Raw genomic sequence first — 23923 nt, forward strand, 5'->3', positions numbered from 1 at the left:
AACACATCGAAATATTACTCTAAGACCCCATAAAGTGCATATATTCTGGGTCGTGGTGAAATTCTGAGTCGATCTAAGCATGTCCGTCCGTCCGTCTGTGGAAATCACGCTAACTTCTGAACGAAACAAGCTATCGACTTGAAACGTGGCACAAGTAGTTGTTATTGATGTAGGTCGGATGGTATTGCAAATGGGCCATATCGGTCCACTTTTACGTATAGCCCCCATATACACGCAGAGAAGAAATATGATTGTCACAATCATATTCGAAGAGCAAAATAATATGATAGGAGCTATTTTTGCGGCGACCATGTAACATTTTAACCTGCAACCATGTTGGCTCAGTGAACATGGTTCTAAGAAAAATATAATTGTCCTCATCTAAAATGTTATTATATTGATAAAAAGAATTTTGTTTGAATGAAAAGACAATGGTCACGATTTAAAATGTTATGGTATTCATTAAAAATGTTTTTCTCCTAGTTAAAAGAACATGGTCACAACCTAAAATGTTTTGATCTTTATAAAAAAACTTTTTTCATCGTCGAAAAAAGGACGCCACTTGAGAATAGAAAACACAAAATTAACTTTATTTATTTGTTTTTATTTATTTATAAACTAATTCATTGTTTATTTGTATTTATAATGCCGTTCAAGCAAACATCATATATTTTTACACACTCTATTTTATTTTATTATAAGTAATTATTCACATATTTACATCGTGCCCTCAAATGTACAAACGCAGACATCATGTAACTGCAAATAAAAATAAATGATCCATATAGCAAAATGCAGAAAAAAACAGGTACATTTTTTCAATTACACTTTCCTTTTTTGTGTTCACATAAAACCACGTGCCACTTCTGAATAAATAAATTAACACAATACAGTAAATCCGTATTCTCCGTCCATTGCTAGAAACAATCAACACTCGACTGACGCGCAAAATGAAAATCGGGTGTACCTCAATGTTATTATGAAATTCTTTTCGCTGCAAAAAATTTAAAAATTAAATGGTCACGAAAAAAATGTAAATGGTCTTTATGGCCATGTAATGGTTCTAGACATGTCTATACGTAACCTATAAAAATACTTTTTACCCCGCAAGAAAGTAAAAAAATTGAATGGTCAGGTACATGATTTTTGCGACCATTTAATGGTCTCAAATTCTATCATTTAAATAATAGAACATGTTTGCGGCATTTGAGAACCATTTAAATGTTTATTGTCAACATATATTTTTCTCCGCTCGAAATTTATTTTTACAAAGACAAAATACATGGTTTTCGCGACAATTACATACTCTAGATAAGCATTAAATGGATGCGGCCAAAGATTATAAAAGAGGAAGATGGGAGATTGGCTTGCGTCATACCAAATGTTGCATTTACCAGATTAGTTTAATACATGTTTGTAATCTTTTAGTTGTTTTTAGTTTTTATTTTTTTAAATGAAAAATTTAATTTTCTTAATGAAACAATGTTAAATTTTTGGCAACAACAAACAAAATTACATTTTCCCCTTTATGAAAATTTATTTCGTGCTCTTAATTTCTTTTTATTTGCATTTTAATGCTATGTCAATACTTGTCGTATACGCGTTTGGTTCGAGTATAAAACTAATGTGGTAAATGGTTTGATGTGCTCAGTAGCCAATCTCCCATCTTCCTCTTTTATAATCTTTGGATGCGGCAACCATGTCCAAGCATGTTTGGTCTGTGCGTGTGGTTGTAGGCTTGGTTCCTGCTTCGACCGAACACCACCTCAGTAATGCTGGTGACATTTCTGAGGATTTCAAAAAACTTCTCTAAGTGGTTTCACTGCAATGTGGAACGCCGTTCGGACTCGGCTATAAAAAGGAGGTCCCTTGTCATTGAGCTTAACATGGAATCGGGCAATACTCAGTGATAAGAGAGAAGTTCACCACTGTGGTATCACAATGGACTAATAGTCTAAGTGAGCCTGATGCATCGGGCTGCCACCTAACTTAACCTAACCTTGTAGTATGCGAACATTTATGTTCTTCAGTGTATCTTCATATAGAAGATCGTTTAAAAAATAACTGCAATCACCGTGCTTATTTCATTTTTCAACAAAAACAAAAAGCCAAAGAAAACACAATAAACGATTGTGAATAAAGGGAACATCATAAAAAAAAGGGCATTATTTGTTACCAAATATTGGTTCTTATGACGCAACACATTGTGACTAAAAATAAAAAAAATATGCAATTTGAGAAGTGTAAAAAGGATGATTCCGCCTTAACCATGCACCACATGGTTAATGAAAAATAATACTTTGGAAGATAGGACATTGGCTTGCGTCATACCAAATGTTGCATTGACGGCGCTTTTTTTTTAATTGAACAATGTTAAATTTTGAGCAATAAATAAAAAAATATATTTTCCCGCTTGTTCCAAGATGTTTATACCCTGCGCCACACTGTAGAACAGGGTATTATAAGTTAGTGCATATGTTTGCAACACGCGGAAGGAGACGAGATAGATACATGGTGTCTTTGGCAAGAATGCTCAGGGTGGGCTCCTGAGTCGATATATCCATGTCCGTCTGTCCGTGAACACATTTTTGTAATCAAAGTCTAGGTCGCAGTTTTAGTCCAATCGACTTCAAATTTGGCACAAGTATGTGTTTTGGCTCAGAATAGAAACCTATTGATTTTGGAAGAAATCGGTTCAGATTTAGATATAGCTCCCATATATATCTTTCGCCCGATATGAACTTATATGGCCCCAGAAGCCAGACTTTTACCCTAATTTGCTTAAAATTTTGCACAAAAAGAACAATTAACACTATAGTCAAGTGTGCCAAATTTTATTGAAATCGGTTCAGATTTAGATATAGCTCCCATATATAGCTTTCGCCCGATTTACACTCATATGACCACAGAGGCCAATTGTTTGCTCCGATTTAGTTGAAATTTAGCACAGGGAGTAGAATTAGCATTGTAGCTATGCGTGCCAAATTTGGAATCGGTTCAGATTTAGATATAGCTCCCATATATATGTTTTTCTGATTTGAACAAAAATGGTCAATATACCAACATTTTCCTTGTTAAATCGCCACTGCTTAGTCGAAGCGTTGTAAAAATGACTCTAATTTTCCTAAACTTCTAATACATATATATCGAGCGATAAATCATAAATAAAATTTTGCGAAGTTTCCTTAAAATTGCTTCAGATTTAAATGTTTCCCATGTTTTTTTTACTAACATTGTGTTCCACCCTAGTGCATTAGCCGACTTAAATTTTGAGTCTATAGATTTTGTAGAAGTCTATCAAATTCTGTCCAGATCGAGTGATATTTAAATGTATGTATTTGGGACAAACCTTTATATGTATATAGCCCCCAACACATTTGACGGATGTGATATGGTATCGAAAATTTAGATCTATTGCATTAATTATGTCCGCCCGAGGTTTTGTCTATCGCTTCACTTTTGAATAAACCGAATCCACACAGAAAAAAAAGTGTCTCGTAAATTTAAGAAGATTTTTACAATAATTTATTACAAGAATTTGCCAGAATTTTAGTCCATTTTTCGTATCTTCAACGGAAATTAACTACTCGAAAGGAGTAATAGGATGATCTATATTTATTCTACATCTGGTTCACAGGTTGGAGATGCAACCAGTTTTTTGAATCTATATTTTTATATGTTAGAGCAATTCCTATAGGTGAATACTAAGTTCGAGTTTAGCCGCTAAAATTAAAAATATATCACTAAGAAAAGTATAAAATTACACAGAAAAAAGTGTCTCGTAAATTTAAGAAGATTTTTACAATAATTTATTACAAGAATTTTCCAGAATTTTAGTTCATTTTTCGTATCTTCAACGAAAATTAACTACTCGAAAGGAAATTTTACAAATTCTAAGTAGCAATCGTTTAGTTCATGGCCTACAAAATACGATGGAAATTTCCTTAAAAAATTTCTTAACTGGTAGTTAAAAATTCGTTTGTCATGCTATAAAACTACTTGTGAAATGTAAAGTATTTTCTAAATAATAAGTGCAATTTACCATAAGATTTTTTTGTATGAGAAAATATTTTTTTACAAAAAATGAACTTGAAAGTGGATAGCAATTTCTTACTGACAATTCCTATGGTTAATAATTGTTGGTAAAAAATTTCCCAATGAAATTTTTTAGTTCACATGTAATTAAATTTATAGACATTTTCGTCAAAAATGGGTAGATATCATTTCATGAAGTTTTTGCTAATTTTAAGTTAAACGTTTCATCGTTCTTATACTGATATGCATTTAAGAGTATTGTTTTTAGAGTAAAATTTAGATGCGATGAACTAACGCATAGTACAGAGATCTTTCTCGTCAAAGTGGAATATGTTTAATGTAAGATGATGTTACTTGAATTTTTTTTTTTTGAGAGTGAGAGCATACAATGCAATAATGAGCAATGGTAGCGAGTGATGGGGATGTTGTGTATATCTGAGCGTGGGGTTGTTTTTGTTCTTTCAGTGGTTTGTGTGTGTTTATTATTGGCGAATGGTTTATTTGTCTGGATGAGGTGTTGTTTTCAATGAAGGCACATGTGTTTTTGTTGTTGTAGGAATGTTTTGGTTTTGCTTGGTTTTGTTTGGTATGCTTCAGTTGTATAGTTGGCGTTGGCGTGGGCTGTTGCATCTTTTTAGCAAGTATGTAACAAGGGAATATAAAGGTATGGAATATTTTGGTTTTTTTAGACATATATTGGTGTTTGTTTATTAAAACTTTGAAATGAAAGTTATTAATATTTTAGCGATGAGATGTACGATGGCGAAGTGATGATCGGTAGCTTAGAAAAAAGTTATTAAGAATGTTCAATATTTAGGAAAAAATGCTGAAATGGAAAGTATATTGAAATTGTTTTATCTAATTTAATTTTTATTATTCAATGTAAAAAATAAATATTCAATTTCAGAGTAACTCCAGATGAATTTGGAAAATTGTTTGTTACACCTCAGCGTATAGTTTAATGATAAATAGGTAAGAGTTCTTTTTCAATGTGGTTTTCTTTTAAAAAAATAATATTCTTTACACCTCAGCACATAGTTTAATCATAAATTGGTAAGTATTCTTTTTAAAATGTGGTTTTCTTTTAAAAAGAATATTTTTTATTTATATCATTATTTGCTAATTATTATTATTTTTTTTAAACTAGTTTAATGTTTTTTTTTTGTTGTAAAAAAATATTTGATTTCAGAGCAACCCCAAGATGGATTATATTCCTCCTCAGCGTATAATTTAATAGAGAAGTGGTAAGTTTTCTTTTAAAATTTGGCTTTCTTTCCCTAGAATATTTAAATTTTTATGACTTTTTTATTATCAAAATTATATGTTTTTAATACCTTATTTTAGTATTACAATAATCAAATATTTTTGGAAACAAATTTAATATTTTTATTGTAAAAAACAAATATTTAATTTCAAAATAACAATTTGGAAACATTTTTATGAATTGGTAAGCTTTCTTTAACATTCTTTTAACCAGAATATTTAGTTTTTTATGCATATTATTTCTTTAATTAGATTTTTTGGAAACCAATTTAATGTTTTCTATTTAATGTAAAAAATAAATATTTAATTTCAGAGTATCCCCAAATGAATTTCGATAACTTTTTAACCTCAGCGTACAATTTAATAGAGAATTGGTAAGTTTTATATTAAATCTTTGGCTTTCTTTTGACAAGAATATTTATTGTATTATGTCCTTCACATCGATAACAACACAGTTTTATGAGTTAATATATTACTTAATTCATTATTTCTGTAATTGTTTCAGGTACAAACTTTATGAGGTTTGTTTATATAAGAAAAGTTGAATTCCTTACACCATTTAATAAAATGCCCCCAAATATGGTAAGTTACATGTTAATTTTTAACAATTTTCATTATTCCTTCCATTTTTTTCAGCAAGATATGTGAATATACTAACGATGAATAAAAAACTAAGGAAAAGTCAAAATGTCCAAATAGCGAGTTAAAATAAACTACTTTCTTGTTCCACGTGGTCATAATTTTTATTCACAAAAACATTGTATTAAGAACTCTCATCATAAGTTTTTATAATAAAGTACGTTTGCTTAAAGAAAGTTGAATTTTAATGTATGAACATTTTCATAATAGTAAAACGGGTTGATGTTCCTTTAATTATTTAATATCTCTGTACTGTGGAATGATTGATTTAAAAATAGTTCAGTCGTCGACATTTTAAAGAGACTGTTAACCACATTTTATTATCGGGTTTCCCAAAAAATAAGCAGGTAAACCAAAATAATACTGACTTTTTAACTTGGTAGGGGTATATAAATCTTATGGTGTTGTAAAAATGAACTAAAATACAATGTTATAGATTAACTAAAATTTAAGAGAATTATAAACTAGACAAGTTGAAAAAAATCTTAAGGGCTAAATCATGGTCAATATTACTACAGTTTAGTTCATTTTGCAATGGAAAAGGGTTCACTGTTTTTTCAGTGCATAATATCGGACAACATACTCTGTTTTTCTTATTGATTTACTTTTCTGGGAGACTTGCGCTAACAAAACTTACATTCTGAAATATAAAACATTTTTCAACACAGGATGATAAAAATATATATAGATTACGAACCTACAGATTTATATAGATCTCTAGATATAGACCAATAAATCACATCTACTGCCCTATAGGAGGGAATATTTGATCATCAAATTAAAAAGGCAATATTGGTAGGAATGCAAGAGGCTACATATCAATTTTTTTAAGAAATCTTTGTTTGTGACGTCTACTTTGCATTACTGCTTGAGGTCTGAATTTTACGATGGTTAAGTTATGTTGAGCAGGGAACCTGTGTAGCAAAATACGTTTCGGCAAATCACAAAGAACTACTAGAAAGATTCTACTACTACATGAATGATATATTTTGATTTTTTTTTTAAGTAACCTTGTCGTGTCAACAAGTACAGCTGCTGTCGTTTGATATTGCATTATCCAAGTTTCTATCAGCAAGGCAATATCAATTTGTTTAAAAACTAGTTAAATGTGATGTTTAGTTTTTTACGCCGGTCAATAAACACCATTAAGTGATATATTTATTTTACAAAATAATCCCATGAATAAGAAATTCATTATTTACGATTTGCATTAGCAAACATTTCAAATAAGAACTAGGGCAATTTATGAGCCATTGGATTTAGAGATTAACTGTGGTAAATTAACTGACTACAGACATGGAACACATTTCATGGGACACGTTATGAAATACAGGATTTTATTTTCCATATTTCCAAACTTTTTCACGTTTTACGAAGATCAATTTTTAATTTTTTTTGTCGTTTATATTTTATGGCGTAGTAATATAATTTTGATCTTCACTATTATGCTCTTCTTGGTTTGGTTGAGTTTTTAGCTTTCTTTCCGTAATCCTTTGTTTGATTATTAATTTTATATTTAATTTAATTTTTGTTGATGTCGTTTTATAGTTTGGCAAAATTTGTGATTCTTGTTGTTGCTGAGGTTTTGTGTTGGCTGGAGATGTTTATTTTCCTCCGTTTTGTTTTGGCATTTGTTTAATGATTTCTAGACGTTTATACAACAGCACTGCACAGTGGGTTACAACAGCGAAAAAACTGTTCGCTAAATTTCCCAAACTATACAATTATTTAAAAAGGCAAATGTTAACCGCGTCAAAAAACTATAAGACCGATTTCTACATTAAATAACGACCATATAAAGACCAATTTTAGTAAAACGGTATAGGGATTGTTTGTTTGTTAATAATCCGCAACACCCCACTGCTTCAATTTTTATTATACTTCCAATGTTTGCAATTGAAATTTTTTGGACAAACGTTATTGAGGTTGAACAAACGGAATGACGTAGAGCAATATTGTATTTCTAAAATTGGTCAGTTCAAAAATATAACAAATGAATGGCATAAACCGAAAGAAAGAATTCTTTCTTCGTAAAAAGAACTATAATTTTCATTAGAAGTCATTGTTTTACAACCAAAGAAACATTTCATTAAAAGTACCAAATATTTCCTACTTTTTAAGTTCTTCCAAATTTTTCGTAGTTTGTAAAAAAATGGTTCTTTTTATGAACAATTTTCGTACTTTTTAAGAAAATGTTTCGTACTTTTTATGAAAAACTTTTGTACTTTTTTTGAAAAATGTCATCACTACTTTACATTTTAAGTTTTTAAATAATTTTAGTTTTATTGCTTCTCTTTTATACATAGCATGCTATCACCCAAGTGGGTGCATAAAAAATAGAATAAAGGAATACTCTCAAGCACATTATCAAAGACAATTGTATGTCGCGAACGTAAATTTTATAACTTCAATGAAACTTCTTCGTTATTGTAAAGAAAATGTTTCGTACTTTTTATGAAGAAATTTTAATGCAGAATGTTTCATTAAAATATTCGTAAATTCGTAAAAACTTCTTCTCAAGTCATGAAATTTGAAGAAAGTTTCGTTAAAAGTATGAATTTATTACAAAGAAAAGTTAATGTAGAATATTTCATAAACGTTTCGAACATTCGTAAAATAAATGAAAATTTCGTTCTATTAATGAAGAATTCACGAAGAATAGTCAATATATTTTAAAACCATTTGACTTTTCTTTTTCCACTGTACATTGGGCTGATCATTGTCTGGTAGTTTTTGCAGCAATTCATTAAAATTATGGAAGTCTTTTTGAATATTCATGATTTAGTAGGCTGAGCAGAGATAAGACTGTAACGCTTATAACACTGTTCGAATCGATGATAATGATGACGATTGCATAGTGACGATAATGATTAAGATAGAACCTCTTTGGATCGAAACGTATCGTTAATTGCCGTGCTTATCATGTGGATTATTATGGTGGTGTTTGTTCCACTCATTTTTTGTGCTGAAGTTGTTGCGTTGGATGCGTTTTAATTTAACTCTTACTGCTCCCTATGTGGAAACATAAACAATCTTTTTCTTGTTTTCTTCTTTACTAACTCCGAGTTGTTATGTTCGGCAGTTCTATATACAATAGCCTAAAATAGCGTTGGCGTCCAGTAAAAGCAGTCATGGATGTGTTTTGATTCTTCTAAATTGATTCTTCTGAACAAACGGCACCGTATTATTGGCTACAAACACATATGAGTAAAATTTGGCCCAGTCGCCTGAACGACAGCGGGTATTTCGACCGGCTTGTTTTCGCTTCAAAGCATTCATTGATTGGGAAATTTGTCAACACGTCTCTAAAAACCTTTTATTGATTTAGATAATAAAATAGTATTAATGAAAATTTATCAAAATCATCTCAATGTTGAATCAGATGCTACTATCAGACTATTGCTGGTAGTTCTCTATTGCAATATGACTTTTCTTGTATAGATAGTCTGAACGAATTATTTCATTAAAACGGCTCTCATTTATTTCATTAAACAGATCTCATTTATCTCTCATTTATTTCATTAAACATATCTCATTTATCGAATTTCCATCTCTTTTCGCGGTATATTAATAAAGCTATTCGCGTACAAATAAATGTCAGTTTAAAAATTCAAATTATAACGGTTACTTCAAAGTAAACAATGTTTACTAAATTCCAAAAAACTTTAAACCAAAGATGCTAAATTCTCAAAATAACCCTTAGCCAATATTTGAAGCGTTTTTATTTTAAATCTGAAGATTCAGTTTATTTAATAATTATTTCTTTAGTTCAAAATTTAATAAAAACTTTTTTCGAGCTAAGAGTATACATTTTATTATAATAAAAACTTCATTATTTCATAGAAATTTGTCATTAATATTTTGTAAATTGCGCATCCTAAAATTTAATATCACGTAAATATTTTTTTCAGTGTGGGAAACAATGAAAAAATCGCACAAATATAAGAATGTGATACAATTGGATTTGAAGAGCGTACATTAGACGAACAAATGTACGGCTAAAATCTTGTCGGAAATTGAAGACACAGCTATACATAGAATAAAATATAAATTTTTCACAACACGGACGAAAAAGACTGTTTTTCAACTTCTACGACTGTTTTTTATATATTTGGGTATAAAAATTATATGTTTGGAACTAAAATTTTTTTACACAATATTTTTAAGTGCAAGCATATGGTTAGGTTAGGTTAGGTGGCAGTCCGATGTATCAGGCTCACTTAGACAATTCAGTCCATTGTGATACCACATTGGTGAACTGCTCTCTTATCACTGAGTGCTGCCCGATTCCATGTTAAGCTCAATGACAAGGGACCTCCTTTTTATAGCCGAGTCCGAACGGCGTTGCACATTGCAGTGAAACCACTTAGAGAAGGTTTGAAACCCTCAGAAATGTCACCAGCATTACTGAGGTGGGATAATCCACCGCTGAAAATTTTTTTTTGTGTTCGGTCGAAGCAGGAATCGAACCCACGACCTTGTGTATGCAAGGCGGGCATGCTAACCATTGCACCACGGTGCAAGCATATACTGTTAATAAACTAGCATAACATGTTTAGGACATATATGTTAATATGTTAGAACATATAATGTTTGGGACATAAAATGTTTGTAAATATAATATGCTTGGATACAAACATATATTTTATTAGTAACATATATGTGTTTAGAAAGGAAGGCCTAGAGAGTATGCTGCAAGTAAAAAAATGGAAATAACCTATTGGAATAACCTACCAGTGTATGTCTGAGGTGAAACATAATATGTTTAAACAATACAAACAATATTTTGTTTGGACCAATCTTGAAAATATATATGCTTGAACCAAAATGTGTTTGGGGCATATGTTACAGAAGCGATTTTTTGAGGGTGTATATGATACAATAACGTTACTATAATAAACATAAATTTATTACTATGTGAAAATTGTATTTCTTTTTCAAAAAAAAAATCCGACTGAGCCAGAACATTTTTAAAAGGGGCGTGGCACCGCCCTATTCCACCTTGGATGTAGTTCAGACTGTACGATCAACAATCTCATATTCATACTTCTGATAATTCATGAGATATATCCGTTCCAAGTTTGCCACGTGCCACGCCCAATCATAATCATGTATAGACAATCATGTATAGACCTCCCAATCATAGTGGTTATGATTGGGAGGTGCTACGCCTATCATAACCAAGTATAGCGAAGGACTTTTACCAGATCAAAAGTCAACATAGGGAAAGTTTCATGACAAACGGTCCATTACTATGGCCGCTGGAGCTACTTTTAATAATGGGGAGTGGCATCGCCCACTTTTCCAAGACGTGTATCCTATGTCACTCAGTGATAACGTAGCATTATAATAGTGAAAGAATTTTTAAAATCGGATAAGTAGTTTAATTAATCTCTATTTGTTGCGATTTCACCCCTCTGTGCAGCGGGAGAAAACCTTTCTTGTTATGGAATTAAATCGAGGAAAAAAATCAACAATTGTCCTATTTGACGGCCATCAAAAGTCATTACAACTCTCTATTCATCATAGAACGGTAAACCCAAGTGAAATCACGAAAGCAGAAAATGCTAATCATGACTATCCTCACATGACCCCTCTATCCACATTTGTGCATTCGCCAGGCGAAGTCACAACACCACATAACTCGGCGGGTGCGACAGTATAATCGCTATGCCATGAATGACACCGGCATTGAAAACGAATTGAAGCGATGAACTTGAACTTGAGAACAGGAATTGCTTTGTTGCACAAAATCATCGCTGAGAAGCGAATAGTTAACAAAAGAAGTAAGCACAATCATAATCAAGATCTTATACAGCAAGATACTATAATGCTTCGCTTTTTTCACAATTTGACCAGGAAAGATTCACTGAACGAGCGAGACCATAAATGGCTTAGATCACTTCACTGGTCGGTCGAACAAAACAACATTGCAATTTTACTTTTATTTTTTAAACAATTTCCGACTATTCTCTGCTGCTGTTTATTTGTTGTTCTTTTGCCCATTTCTCATCGGCAATTCACTTGAAAACAATTTCGCACACATACACACACAACACACGCCATTTATGGTCTTAGCCAGAGTTGAGAGATAGGCACATTTTGTTTTGTTTGTTGTTGTTGTTTTTGAATAACTTTTGTTGGTCTCCAAGAACTTCAAGAGAATTTTTTATTTTTATTTATAGACCCCAACACTCTAAATACGGTGACAACATGGTAATCATAAATTTGCAATTACATCATGGCACCATCATATTTTTGTTATATCCTCCACGAAAGATTGGGGGGTACAAAACTTTTTTTATTTTAGCTTTTTTTATGAACATGAAATTTGCCATACTTGCACTTTGCACACTTCAGCACAATAATAAAATGCCGGCAAGGCGCTTAAGCTGTTAGGCTTGATTATGCTATTTTTGTTTCACTTAGGACGCGTATCCATGAAATGCGAATACTTTTTATTCTTTTTCACTGATGATGAAAATTGCTAAAGCACCAAAGGGGACAACACTTGTAAATGTCGTACTCTTCATGCCATTCAATTGGACCGAGAAATTCACGCGCAAAAACCAATTTCACGTTATTAGAGCTAATGTCGCGATAGACTGAATGGTCAAAACAATTCGCGGAGTTACTAGAGTCACCATCGCCACACTTGATATCGTAATACACCATACAACAATATTACGAGAGAGCATATATTACTGCATACCTACCATGAACAACACAAACGCCGGCTGTGTTGAGTATGATGAGGTGTATTTCATTGATCGGCATGTGCTGCTGTTGCTGTGGTGAACAGAGTTAAAGAGTGGAGTTAAGTGTTGACGATAAGAATTGAATTGAGTGGATTTCTCATCGTTAAAACCAGTTGAGCACTTTTTGTGTGTTTTTGTTTTTATGATTCAGAAACACTCTAAACTTATCTTATCCACCGAATAAGTTTCATGTTGAGGTAGATTCTGGTTTCTGTTGTGTCTATGATTATTGCTTGGGCTGGCGTGTTCGTTTTGTTGGAACAATCAATTGCTTGAAGCTATATTGAAAGTAGGTAGGTTTACGAGTTTCTATGTGCAATGAAATTCAGAATATTATTGATGTCAGTAACGTCAAATACTGATTGAACTTGAATCACATTTGGCGACAAACCATGAAATCGGCGCCAATCGTTATTCAATACCGCAACGGCAAAAATCCTGCAGAACTACAAATGTTTGTTCTTCCGTAGAGGTAATTAATACAATCAACTGCATTGCCAATATATCAGTAAAATGGCCATGGTTCAATATTGATCTAATATTAGTGCCTGCCACAGGAAAGTACCAGGAAATTGCAAAATTAGCAATGTAATGTGGGAACATTGCTCTGTTTGTATGGAGAACGATCAAAAGAGGATTGACCGTCCTTCACCGACCTTTTTTAAATTTAGAAAAGTTAGGAATGATCCGATGACTTAAATATAGTACATCTGCCCCACTTGTAGTCAGGCATATTAAAAAGATGTGAATCAGTTGAAAGGGATTAGAAAAGCACCAGCACCGGGAGATAAACCACAGTTGAAGGAAATATTTTACTTCACTTCGCGTGTATTGTTTGTTTTAATTTTGTGTTCAATGTTGACTTCGAAATAAATTTCATTAGAATAAAAAATGTCATATTATATTTCATGTAACATATTGTTGAGTAATAGTAAATGACCAAAACTATTTATTGAAAAACTAAGTTAGGAAAGTTTAGAAACGGGCAAAGACGGCTTTCAGATGTAGATCAGGGCAGAATTAATGTAGACATACAGGATATTTGACAACGACTATCTTTACAAAAAATAAATTTTGGATGTGGGCTTGATTGATAATGGCATGAAAATAATCGGTACAGTATCTAATTCGCGAGCTCTAACACAAATGATTTCAATTCGGCAAACTTTTGCACTTTGGCAGGAGCACGTCAAAAAAAAAGTCAAGTCGCAAAATGTTTGCGAATGCGTTTGCCAGAACAGCCTGTATATTTTACCACAATCCAAGCCAACGAACAGTGCTTCTAAAACGGCAAAAAAACTATCTGCTCCTTTTTCCAATTAATGAATTATTGATAAAAACGTGCTCGAGGTCCGTGTTTTTTAATTTATTTTTTATTCAATATTTCAACTTTTCATTGAAAGACTTGAGACGGGAAAATTTTTGAAAACAAAAATATTACACCCACTATTGAGTAGAACCTAACGACACAGCGTCTGTTGTCATACTGCCCCTATTTTTATTCTAAAAAATTTAAATTCTGCTATATTTGAGAACTATTTTTAAAAATATTTGAATTATATTTTATTTGGTCGAAAATTGGGTTAAATTATGTGAATGGCGTAAAAGAACAAGAGGTCCGATTTTAGTGAGGATATTTTTTTTTAAATATTTCAAATACATTCAGCAGATATATAAGAAAAGTCAACTCTATACAAAGGCCCTAACTCATGAAAAACGAAGTTTACAGGAGGAGGAAAAACTTAATATTTAAAACAAGAAACACACCAGATACAAAAACATTTTAAGTGCAGTTTTTATTATTAATTTGTATGACTTAGGGCTTTTTGGGTTTGAATTTTTGAAGAAAAAAATGAGTTGGGGCTTTTTCTTGCACAAAATAACATATCAATTCATTTTTAAGTAGGGAAAATGTTGCAATTGGTACAACAGTTTATATTTTAAGAGAATATAAACTTAGGTTTTATGAGGTAATTGTTCATAAAAGTGATGGCAGTCTTTTGGTAGTAAATTTTTTAAGTCTTGTCGTACGTGGAATTCAGGGACAAGAAGGCAAAGCCTCGTAGAGTTAAACAGGGAGCTCCCCAGGGTGGGGTGGGGTGATATCGATTAATCTCTGCCTGTCCTCGACTCCACCTCTCCTGACTGCGTCGAGATTGTGTCATATGCGGACGATTGTACAATCATGGCATCCGGGCTCTGATCTTGCCAGTTATTTCACTGCAAGAATTTCACTGTCAGAACCGACAAAAAACACGATTTAAAAAATTATGAGTTGGGGCCTTTCTATATTAAGGTAACGATATATTCCGACATAAACAAAATGTGTTTCGGGAACAATATTTTTAAGTTTAAAGTTTAAGTGCAAACATGTAATTTTCCTAAACTAACACTAAATGTTTGGGACACATATGTTGATATGTTAGAATATATTATGAATGTTCATAAAATGAATGTTTCATAAAAATAATATGTGTGAATGTAAACATATATAAATTTATAAATTTGGAGTAAACATATATATTATTATTCAGGGCAGAGACAGAGAGATTATGGAGAAAGAAATAGAGATGGATAACGGGAGGGTTGAAGAAAGATATCAACATAACACAGCGAGAGAATCAAAAGAGAGCAATTTCTGTGAAACCACTTGTATGTTGTTTCGGAAAACTGTTTTACGATAAGGCCCAAAATTTGATATGCTTAAGTCTAAATATTATTTAATTTGAATATTAGAATGAATATTCGGAGCAAAGAGAATAGACATTCGGAACCAAGAGAAGACATTTGAAAAAACAGCATGTATTTTTGCCTTGAGAGCAGCATTTTATGTATGTGTGGACATGTGTTTTGTTTATCATTTTGACATTATGGGCACAATTTTTTTTGGTTCGTTAAAAGAAACCGGAACGTACGAGGAGTAAGTCAAAATATTCAGGCAAAGGAAATTAAAAAAACGGTGGAAAATATACACAAATTACAAAGGGATATTCATAAAAATAATGAAAGGGCGCTATACTCTTTTTAGAGTTGGGACAGTAAAATGAAAAAGGAGGAAATAGTGAAAAATTAAACAATAAAATGTATAAAAACAAAGTTTAGTTCCTCACCCAAAAAAAGTGAACCCACCGTGGAAGAAAAAGTAGGTTTATTTTAGAAAAATTTAACTAAAATAGTTTTCTAATTGCAACATGTTATAAATAAGTTAATACTTTTTGTCAAATTGAAGAAAATTTTTTAAAACTAATTATTTTTTTCTGTTGTTTAAGAAAATTTCATATGTTGAAAGAAAAAATTGAATTTAAAAATTGTTAAAATGTCTTTAGCGCTGTACGAAGTTTAGTAAAATTTACTGATTTGAGAGACTTATGAACTCAATTTAAGCAAACTTCTGCCATTTTAGGAAAATATGAACTATTTTATTTTTTAGTAAAATTGTGCACTATATTTGCATACAACTTTTTTTCTTATTTTTAGTTCACGTCATTAAAGTTAGCAACAATTATTCAAATAAGGAACATTTACTCATATTGTGCAAAATTTAACTAAAATCAACTAATCTTCATGAACTAAAATAAAGTTCAGTTGGCATTAGAGCCCCTTTTTTCTGGGTGCTGTTTATTAATAAGTAGCCCAAGAGGATTTGACGGACACCTTCAAATATAAAAGCGGGCATTAAGTTCGAGTTTTGCAGCTAAAACAATTGAAAATGTTTATTTTCTTTAAAATGAATTATTACAGAAAAGTAAAAGGCAAAACAGGGTCATTTTAGAGCGAAATTAAGTACAAAACACATTAAGTTTTAAATGCATTTAAAATGGTGTTAAATGCTAGTAAAAAACTGCTCATGCCTAAATAAATTTATGTGTACACAGTCTCACATAAGTTTACATACCCTTGAGGTTTTTACCTTATAACTGAACATGTTTCTTGTTGTTGTTTATAATCCAGACTAAAAACATCTTCTTGAAAATGGACAAATACTTTGTTTTTCAAATTAATTTACAAAATCTAAAGCATATATATGCATATTTTATTATATTTTAATAATTAAAGAAAATACAATTTCTTAAACCGTATGTAAACTTGTGTAAGACTGTGTATATTATAAAATTATTTACGTATGTTTATACTCGACTCCACGTTCTTCTTTTATTAAGAGTTTTTGAATTCCTTCCAAAATTTCAACCTTTTATACGAAAAACAGATTTTTGTTACAAAATTGTTATGTTTTCAATAAAAAATAATATTCTACCTAAAGCTCAGTCCATTTCGTGTATATCAAGCACTGTTTCTGACTGTAAATATTTAATACCCCCATTTCGAAGGTTCATCATAAAAATTTAATATAGTATAAATATAAATGTGTAAATTAAAAAAAAAATGGTGTTCGGTCGGAGCAGGGATTGAACCACGACACTTTGCATGCAAGGCGAACATGCTAACCATTGCTTCACGTGGCACACAAATGTATGTTTCTGTTAAATAATGTTTTATTTGCATCGGCTCGTGGGCGCCGCAGACTATACTATATAAATATAACGACAATTGTCTATTGATGACCATAACAGCTACGTAGCCCAGTGGATAGTGTGTTGGCTTACAAACTGTCCTCTGTTTGTTTCCCCGTTCAGACGAAATGTAAAATTAAAAAAAAATATAAAATTGAATAATTTCTTCAACATTATTTGTATTACCGAAAAAGGTGCCAAGAACTAAAACATTTTGTGGAATTGAAAATTATGTGAGGGAATGAGCACAATCTTCTTTGGGGAAAATATTTTTGAGCTCAAAATGCTTTCACACATATAATATGTTCACATAGAACAAACATATTAATGTTTCGGCAGTATCCAATAATATATGTGCTTCCTGCAAAATATGTTTGGAAAATATGTTAGAGAAACGTTTTTTTTGAGGGTGCAATGTTAAAAAATGGGATATTCGTTAAACAGAGCTTTGTATATATATGATGAAACATTCCCGGTTCCAACAATTTTTTTTTTCTTTACACTAATGATTTTGATATTGATTCCGAGTCAAAGCAGCGGAGTATTGAAGTAAAAATATTCATTTTTAAATTTGAGTTTTATGAACATGGTTAGGTTAAAGTGGCAGCCCGACTAAATTTCAGGCTCACTTAGACTATACAGTCCATTGTGATACCACATTTAACTAAAAGTACCTATTACATATGGGCACTTCTAGTCTTAACCACTGAACCTTCTCTATTATTTACTTTTGTTGAACCAACCAGATTGCTCCAAAAACATTAGCAGACTGCTTAAGTTAACGTTTTCCAGGTCCGCCAGTAATCTGAAGCTATATGCTCCTAAAATTCGCTTACGCCTTACACAAAAAAACAGGACACTCACACAAGAGGTGTTTAATTGATTCCTTTTCCTCCACATCATGACAGCTTATACAATAGTCATTATACTTCGCACCTATAGTTTTTGAAAATTCGCCTATCAGGCAGTGACCCGTTATAGCAGATATCAGGAGTGCTATCTGACGCCTTGAGAACACTAGCATATCTAGTGTGCGGTTTAAGTTTAAATGGGGCCATATTTGCTTGGTGTCGTTACAGCCCTTGCAATTCTCCCATAGAATATTGGCCATCATAACAGCCTTCTCACGCAGTAAGAGCTTGCAGGTGGTCAGAAGCATACCAACAGATTCTACGAACATGATTCTAGGAAACAAATTTTCATTTATTCGTTTTTTTTTTAAGCTTTTTCTTTGTGTGCTATCAAAGTCAGACTCGACTTCCAAGTAAAAATTATGCTATGTTTCAAATAAAAAACGTTTTTAAAATTGGGCGCTGAAAGTAATCTCCTATTTTAATGTTTTTTTCTCTGTAGTCAAAACACAAAGTCAATAAATGTATGCCCTGTTCCTGTATATCGAACCAAACCCAATTCGAAAGAAAGCCAATAACTCGAATTGGAATGAATTTGGGCTTTTCTTGTTTTGGAAGTTTGTTTCTTTTGTATGAGAATACATTGATTATCAAAAATGAGTATTTTTGGCCTGAGAATTCATTAAAATCTTAGAAGACTTGCCTTTCGAAATAGAGACTAAAATTAATTTTCTTTCGTTCGTTCAATATACAGGAACATTAACCCTCTAATGCCCAATCCCGCGGGCTTCAATCAATCAATCAGCAAGCGTATAGTAAAACCAGGGATCCGGAGCGGAGCAAGCCCTTTTTTTGCCGGAGCGGGAGCGGCATTTCTAAAAATATTACTTGAATGAAATGTGTAACTTTGAAATTACACTGTGTAGGTAATTTCAAATTTAGCTAGTACTTAGCGTAGTGTGAGTAAACGTTTAAAATGTACGATATGTATTTTTGTACGTACGTACATTGGGGAAAACACAACGTGTTTTTTTAGTAATTGTTTTCAAAAACGGCAAATGTCAAAATATTAAACGATCTTATTTATATTTAATTTTTTAGTTTTCTACACTGAAAAAAATATTGTCGTGAAGTCAAAGATTCCATGTCCTTAGAATAAGAATGCAAATTTGCTTAACATGGAAGACGCATTTCTCTAAAATAAAGTTTTTTTTCTTGTCCAAAAGGCAATAAACTTTTGAATGAAGTTGTAATGTCCTTATAATTAAGTGATTTTTCAACACTTTATTTTAAAGACGCTTTTTACTTGAAACATAGCATAATTTCTACTGGAAGTCGAGTCTTAATATGGAAAAAAATAACTCGTTAACTCGTTTTTAAAGGATTTTGATAACAACTGACGAAAAAAATCTAAAAAAATGAAAATTTAACATTTGCTTCCTAGAAGCAATTACATAACCCCCAAATTTAAAAGAGAATTACGTCTTTAAAGTATCCTTACTTGTATTCTCCGCTTTCTTTGGCTCGGAATTAATACCCAAACTGTTAAAGTAAAGACAAAATCTTTGGAACCGGGCATGCTTTTTTTTTTTAGTTCTCGAAAATTTAATTAAAATTATGGATAGTTTCAATTTTGGTTGAAAAATGTGCGCATATACATTTATTATACAATAAAGGGGAAAAAAGCGAAATTAGGTAACACTAGATCTGAGTAAGAATATTCGTAGGTATACCACGGACTGATGTCGATGGAGGTTGTTGCAAACATAAACATACACACACACACATTACAAATATAACAAAACCTCTTCTCTACGTCTGTTGCAAAACAAAAAAAACTTTCGGAGAGTAGTTACTTCTACTCTGTGTATAGACTTTCAATTCCAATCAGCGTTGCCGGTTTGGTCCGATCGGACCAAAATTGGTCCAAAAGATTTCTAATTTTTAAATTTGGTCCGATGGTCAGACCAAACAGAACTTGGTCCATTTTTGTCCATTTTCATAAATTTGGTTTCTATCACATATTAAATAGTAGATGGTGCACCGCAAAGAATATTGTCGGGAGGCCAAATATTTCACATGCTTAAAATACGAATACGAATTTTGCTTAGAATAGAAGACGTATTTCTCTGAAAAAAAGTTTTTCCTTGTCTAAAAGTCTCTAAACTTTTCAATGAAGTCTGTTTGTCCTTATAGCTAAGTGATTCGACATAAAAATGTGTATCCTAACATGAATGCAAATTTCGTTTTAATGAAGTCAAAATGGATTTAATATTTCTGAAAAAATCTTCAAAATTAATAAAATATTTCAACACATTGTTTTAAAGTCATTATACCCTAAACCACATAGTGGTTAGGGTATAATAAGTTTGATCTGCCAAAAAATGTGCCTACAAGAAATATTGATTTAGACCCCATAAAATATATACCGATCGACTCAGAATCACCTCCTGAGTCGATCTAGCGCTTGGTGTCCGTCCGTCCATCCGTCCGTCTGTCCATGTATTTGTTGTTCACAGGATTTCGGTCGCAATTATTAACCGAGTTTGATGAAATTTGGTACAGGGAGTTTTTTTGGGCACAAGGACGAACGTTATTGAATTTGATATAGATATAGCTCCCATATATATGTATTGCCCGATTTCGACAAATGGGGTCACGTTGCACTTTTGTTACTAACCGATCGTCGTCAAATTTAGCACAAAATAATCTTCTGTATCACCCTTTAAGTCTGAAAATTTCATCGAAATCGGTTCAGATTTAGATATAGGTCCCATATATATGTATCGCCCGATTTTGTCAAATTAGGTCATAAAACCCTTATTTATCAACTGATCTTACTCAAAGTTGGCGAAATGTAATCTTCTATAGCACTAACTATATGTGCAAAAAATCATCGAAATCGGTTCAAATTTAGCTATAGCTCCCATATATGTACCGCCCGATTTTTCTAAATAAAATAAAAAAAAACTCAATTGAACAAATAATACAATGTTTGTACTATAATTTTCTCGAAGAGGAGCGGAGCGATTTTTTTCTCGGAGCGGAGCGAGGAGCGGAGCGGTTTTTTTTTCTCCGGAGCGGGAGCGGAGCGGAGCGAAAAAAATGGACCGCTCCGGATCCCTGAGTAAAACACTCCTTAAGACAACAAAAGTGGGTAATATAAAAAGAAAACTTAATTAAAAGTGTTCATGAGGCTTTGCAGCATATACTGAATTTTACCATATACATTTTTCTTGCTTTTGTATGTTATCGTTAACATTGAATATTTAATCAGCTGGCAAAAAAAAAATTGGGGCATTACAAGGTTAAGGACGATTTCATTAAGTTTGAAGAATTTTTCAGAATTAATAAAGCCAACTTGACCTTAGTAAACCAACATTTTCTTTTGTGTGAAGACAAAACGACAAAAAAGTTTATCGACTTTTGGAAAAGGAAAAAAACTTCATATAGGGAAAATGAGTCTTCTACGCTGGATATATTCGATACTGGGAAAACAGGAAAAATAATTCAGAGAGCAAAAATTTCAAGAAGCGTGAGACCGACTTTAAGGAAATTTTTCCATTAATTTCAGAAGCTCATTCAGTTTTTTGCGCTTAAAAATGAACTATTCATTCTCAGAATATTTCAGTCGCCTCGTACTTCAGTAAAGTACTTTTTGGCGAGGATTGGTTTTCGCTGCGAAATATGGACAAAATTTCCAATTTAACAGAATTGACCTAATAGATACGGTTGTTTTCTCAAAATTGAAAGCATGTTCAGAAAGTGTTTTATTCCTGTCTTCTCTGTATGTTGGTTTGACTTTGTATTTGTATCATTTTCAGCATTACTATAAAACAAAACATGGTTGCCGCATCCATTTAATGCATATCTAGAGTATGTAATTGTCGCGAAAACCATGTATTTTGTCTTTGTAAACATAGTTTTCGAGCGGAGAAAAATATATGTTGGCAATAAGCATTTAAATGGTTCTTCAATGCCGCAAACATGTTCTATTATTTAAATGATAGAATTTGAGACCATTACATGGTCAGGAAAATCATGTACCTGACCATTTATTTATTTTTTTTTTACTTTTTTTGCAGGGAAAAAAGTATTTTTATAGGTTACGTGACCATTTAATTTTTTTGCAGCGAAAAGAATTTTATAAAAACACGATTTCCATTTTGCGCGTCAGTCGTGTGTTGATTGTTTCTTGGAATGGACGGAAAATACGAAATTATTGTGTTTTGTGTTAATTTATTTATTCAGAAGTAGCACGTGGTTTTATGTGAACACAAAAAAGGAAAGTGTAATTGAAAAAAATGTACCTGTTTTTTTTTTGTTCTGCATTTTGATATATGGTATAATTTATTTTTATTTGCAGTTACATGATGTCTGCGTTGGTACATTTGATGGGCATGAAGTAAATATGGAATGATTACTTATTGTTGAAATTGAACCAAAATAGAGTGTGTAAAAATATGTGAAGTTTGCTTGCACGACATTATAAATACAAATAAACAATGAATTAGTTTATAAATAAATAAAAACAAATAAATAAAGTTGATTTTGTGTTTTCTTTTCTCAAGTGGCGTCCTTTTTTCGACGACGAAAAAAGTTTTTTCATAAAGATCAAAACATTTTAGGTTGTGACCATGTTCTTTTAACTGGAAGAAAAACATTTTTGACGAATACCATAACATTTTAGATCGTGACCATTGTATTTTGATTCAAACAAAATTCTTTTTGTCAATATAATAACATTTTAGATGAGGGCAATTTTATTTTTCGTAGAACCATGTTCACTGAGCCAACATGGTTGCAGGTGAAAATGTTACATGGTCGCTGCAAAAATAGCTCCCATCATATTATTTTGCTCTTCGAATATGATTGTGACAATCATGTTTCTTTTCTGCGTGTAGTAAATATCCCATTGACGTTCATAAAGCATTAGCATAAAGAATTTCAGTTGAAACATAATAGACATAATAATGAACCATTAAAACATGATTTATCTTTGGGTTGCAACTTACGGACAACTGATTTCGTGATTCGATAATAAACAGCGAACTTACCTGAAATTAAAAAGAAAACATAATATTAAAGCGTTAAAATATTATTTTTAAATTAGGTAGCTTAAAACTAGGCAAAAGCTACATAAATAAATGGCAAATATATGTTTAAGGTCGCATTAAATGTAAATATGTTTTGACAATTGCTCTATATACACCCAGAAAAAAGTGACCGCTTCTTTAAGTTAAAATGAACTCATTGTGAAGAAAGTTGAACTTCGTATAGCGCCAAAGACATTTTTATTTGTTTGAACGATGTGATTTTCGTAGAAATTAGGTAGAATGCATTCCATATATTAGTTAACATTTTCCTATATTTATGTACCTTTATACTACAGAATGAAAAAATTTAACTGAATTGAATGCATAAATGGATGATTGTATTGAACTTTTTTCATTCATTCGGACAAATCTTACATATTTGTGGTAAACCTTTTACTTCAAAATTAGAACTGCTTACCTCCGTTTTTAAATACAGTTTTATTTATTTATATAGGCAATTTTTCTTCAATAAAAGACATGTTTTATTAATATATAAAATATATTTATTAAGAATCAACAGAATCGACTGGCCTTGAAATATTAGATTACTATTCCACTATTTCCAATTTCCATGTAAAGTTACCAACTGTAAAACGTAATGCTTTTCTTCTTCTTGTTCCTTTCACTTTTAATAAGATGCTGCGTAACTATTTTTTTTTACAATTTCAATATCTACAAATATAAAAAATCATAAACCAATTTTTTCACAAAAGGTTAGCGTCACTGTATGAATATTACCTGATAATTGAAGATTCCAAGATGAAGACGAA

At 31.7% G+C, this 23923-nt stretch overlaps 1 protein-coding gene across 6 annotated transcripts in view; it reads right to left on the bottom strand.

Annotated features, from left to right (window-relative positions):
- The window catches only part of spri (Src homology 2 domain-containing protein sprint), a 996502-nt gene that overhangs the window by 726633 nt on the left and 245946 nt on the right, over positions 1-23923 (bottom strand). For 2 of the 6 annotated variants that reach the window (XM_075299537.1, XM_075299536.1), the window contains exon 1: positions 12278-12514. The exons of the other annotated variants lie outside the window; for them this stretch is intronic. The gene's annotated coding sequence lies outside the window, so the exon portion shown is untranslated. Of the gene's footprint in view, positions 1-12277; positions 12515-23923 lie in introns of those variants that run through there. 6 annotated transcript variants of the gene reach the window in all.

Source organism: Haematobia irritans, chromosome 3, assembly GCF_050003625.1.
Source record: "Haematobia irritans isolate KBUSLIRL chromosome 3, ASM5000362v1, whole genome shotgun sequence".
In the NCBI taxonomy this organism is placed as follows: Eukaryota; Metazoa; Arthropoda; class Insecta; order Diptera; family Muscidae; genus Haematobia; species Haematobia irritans.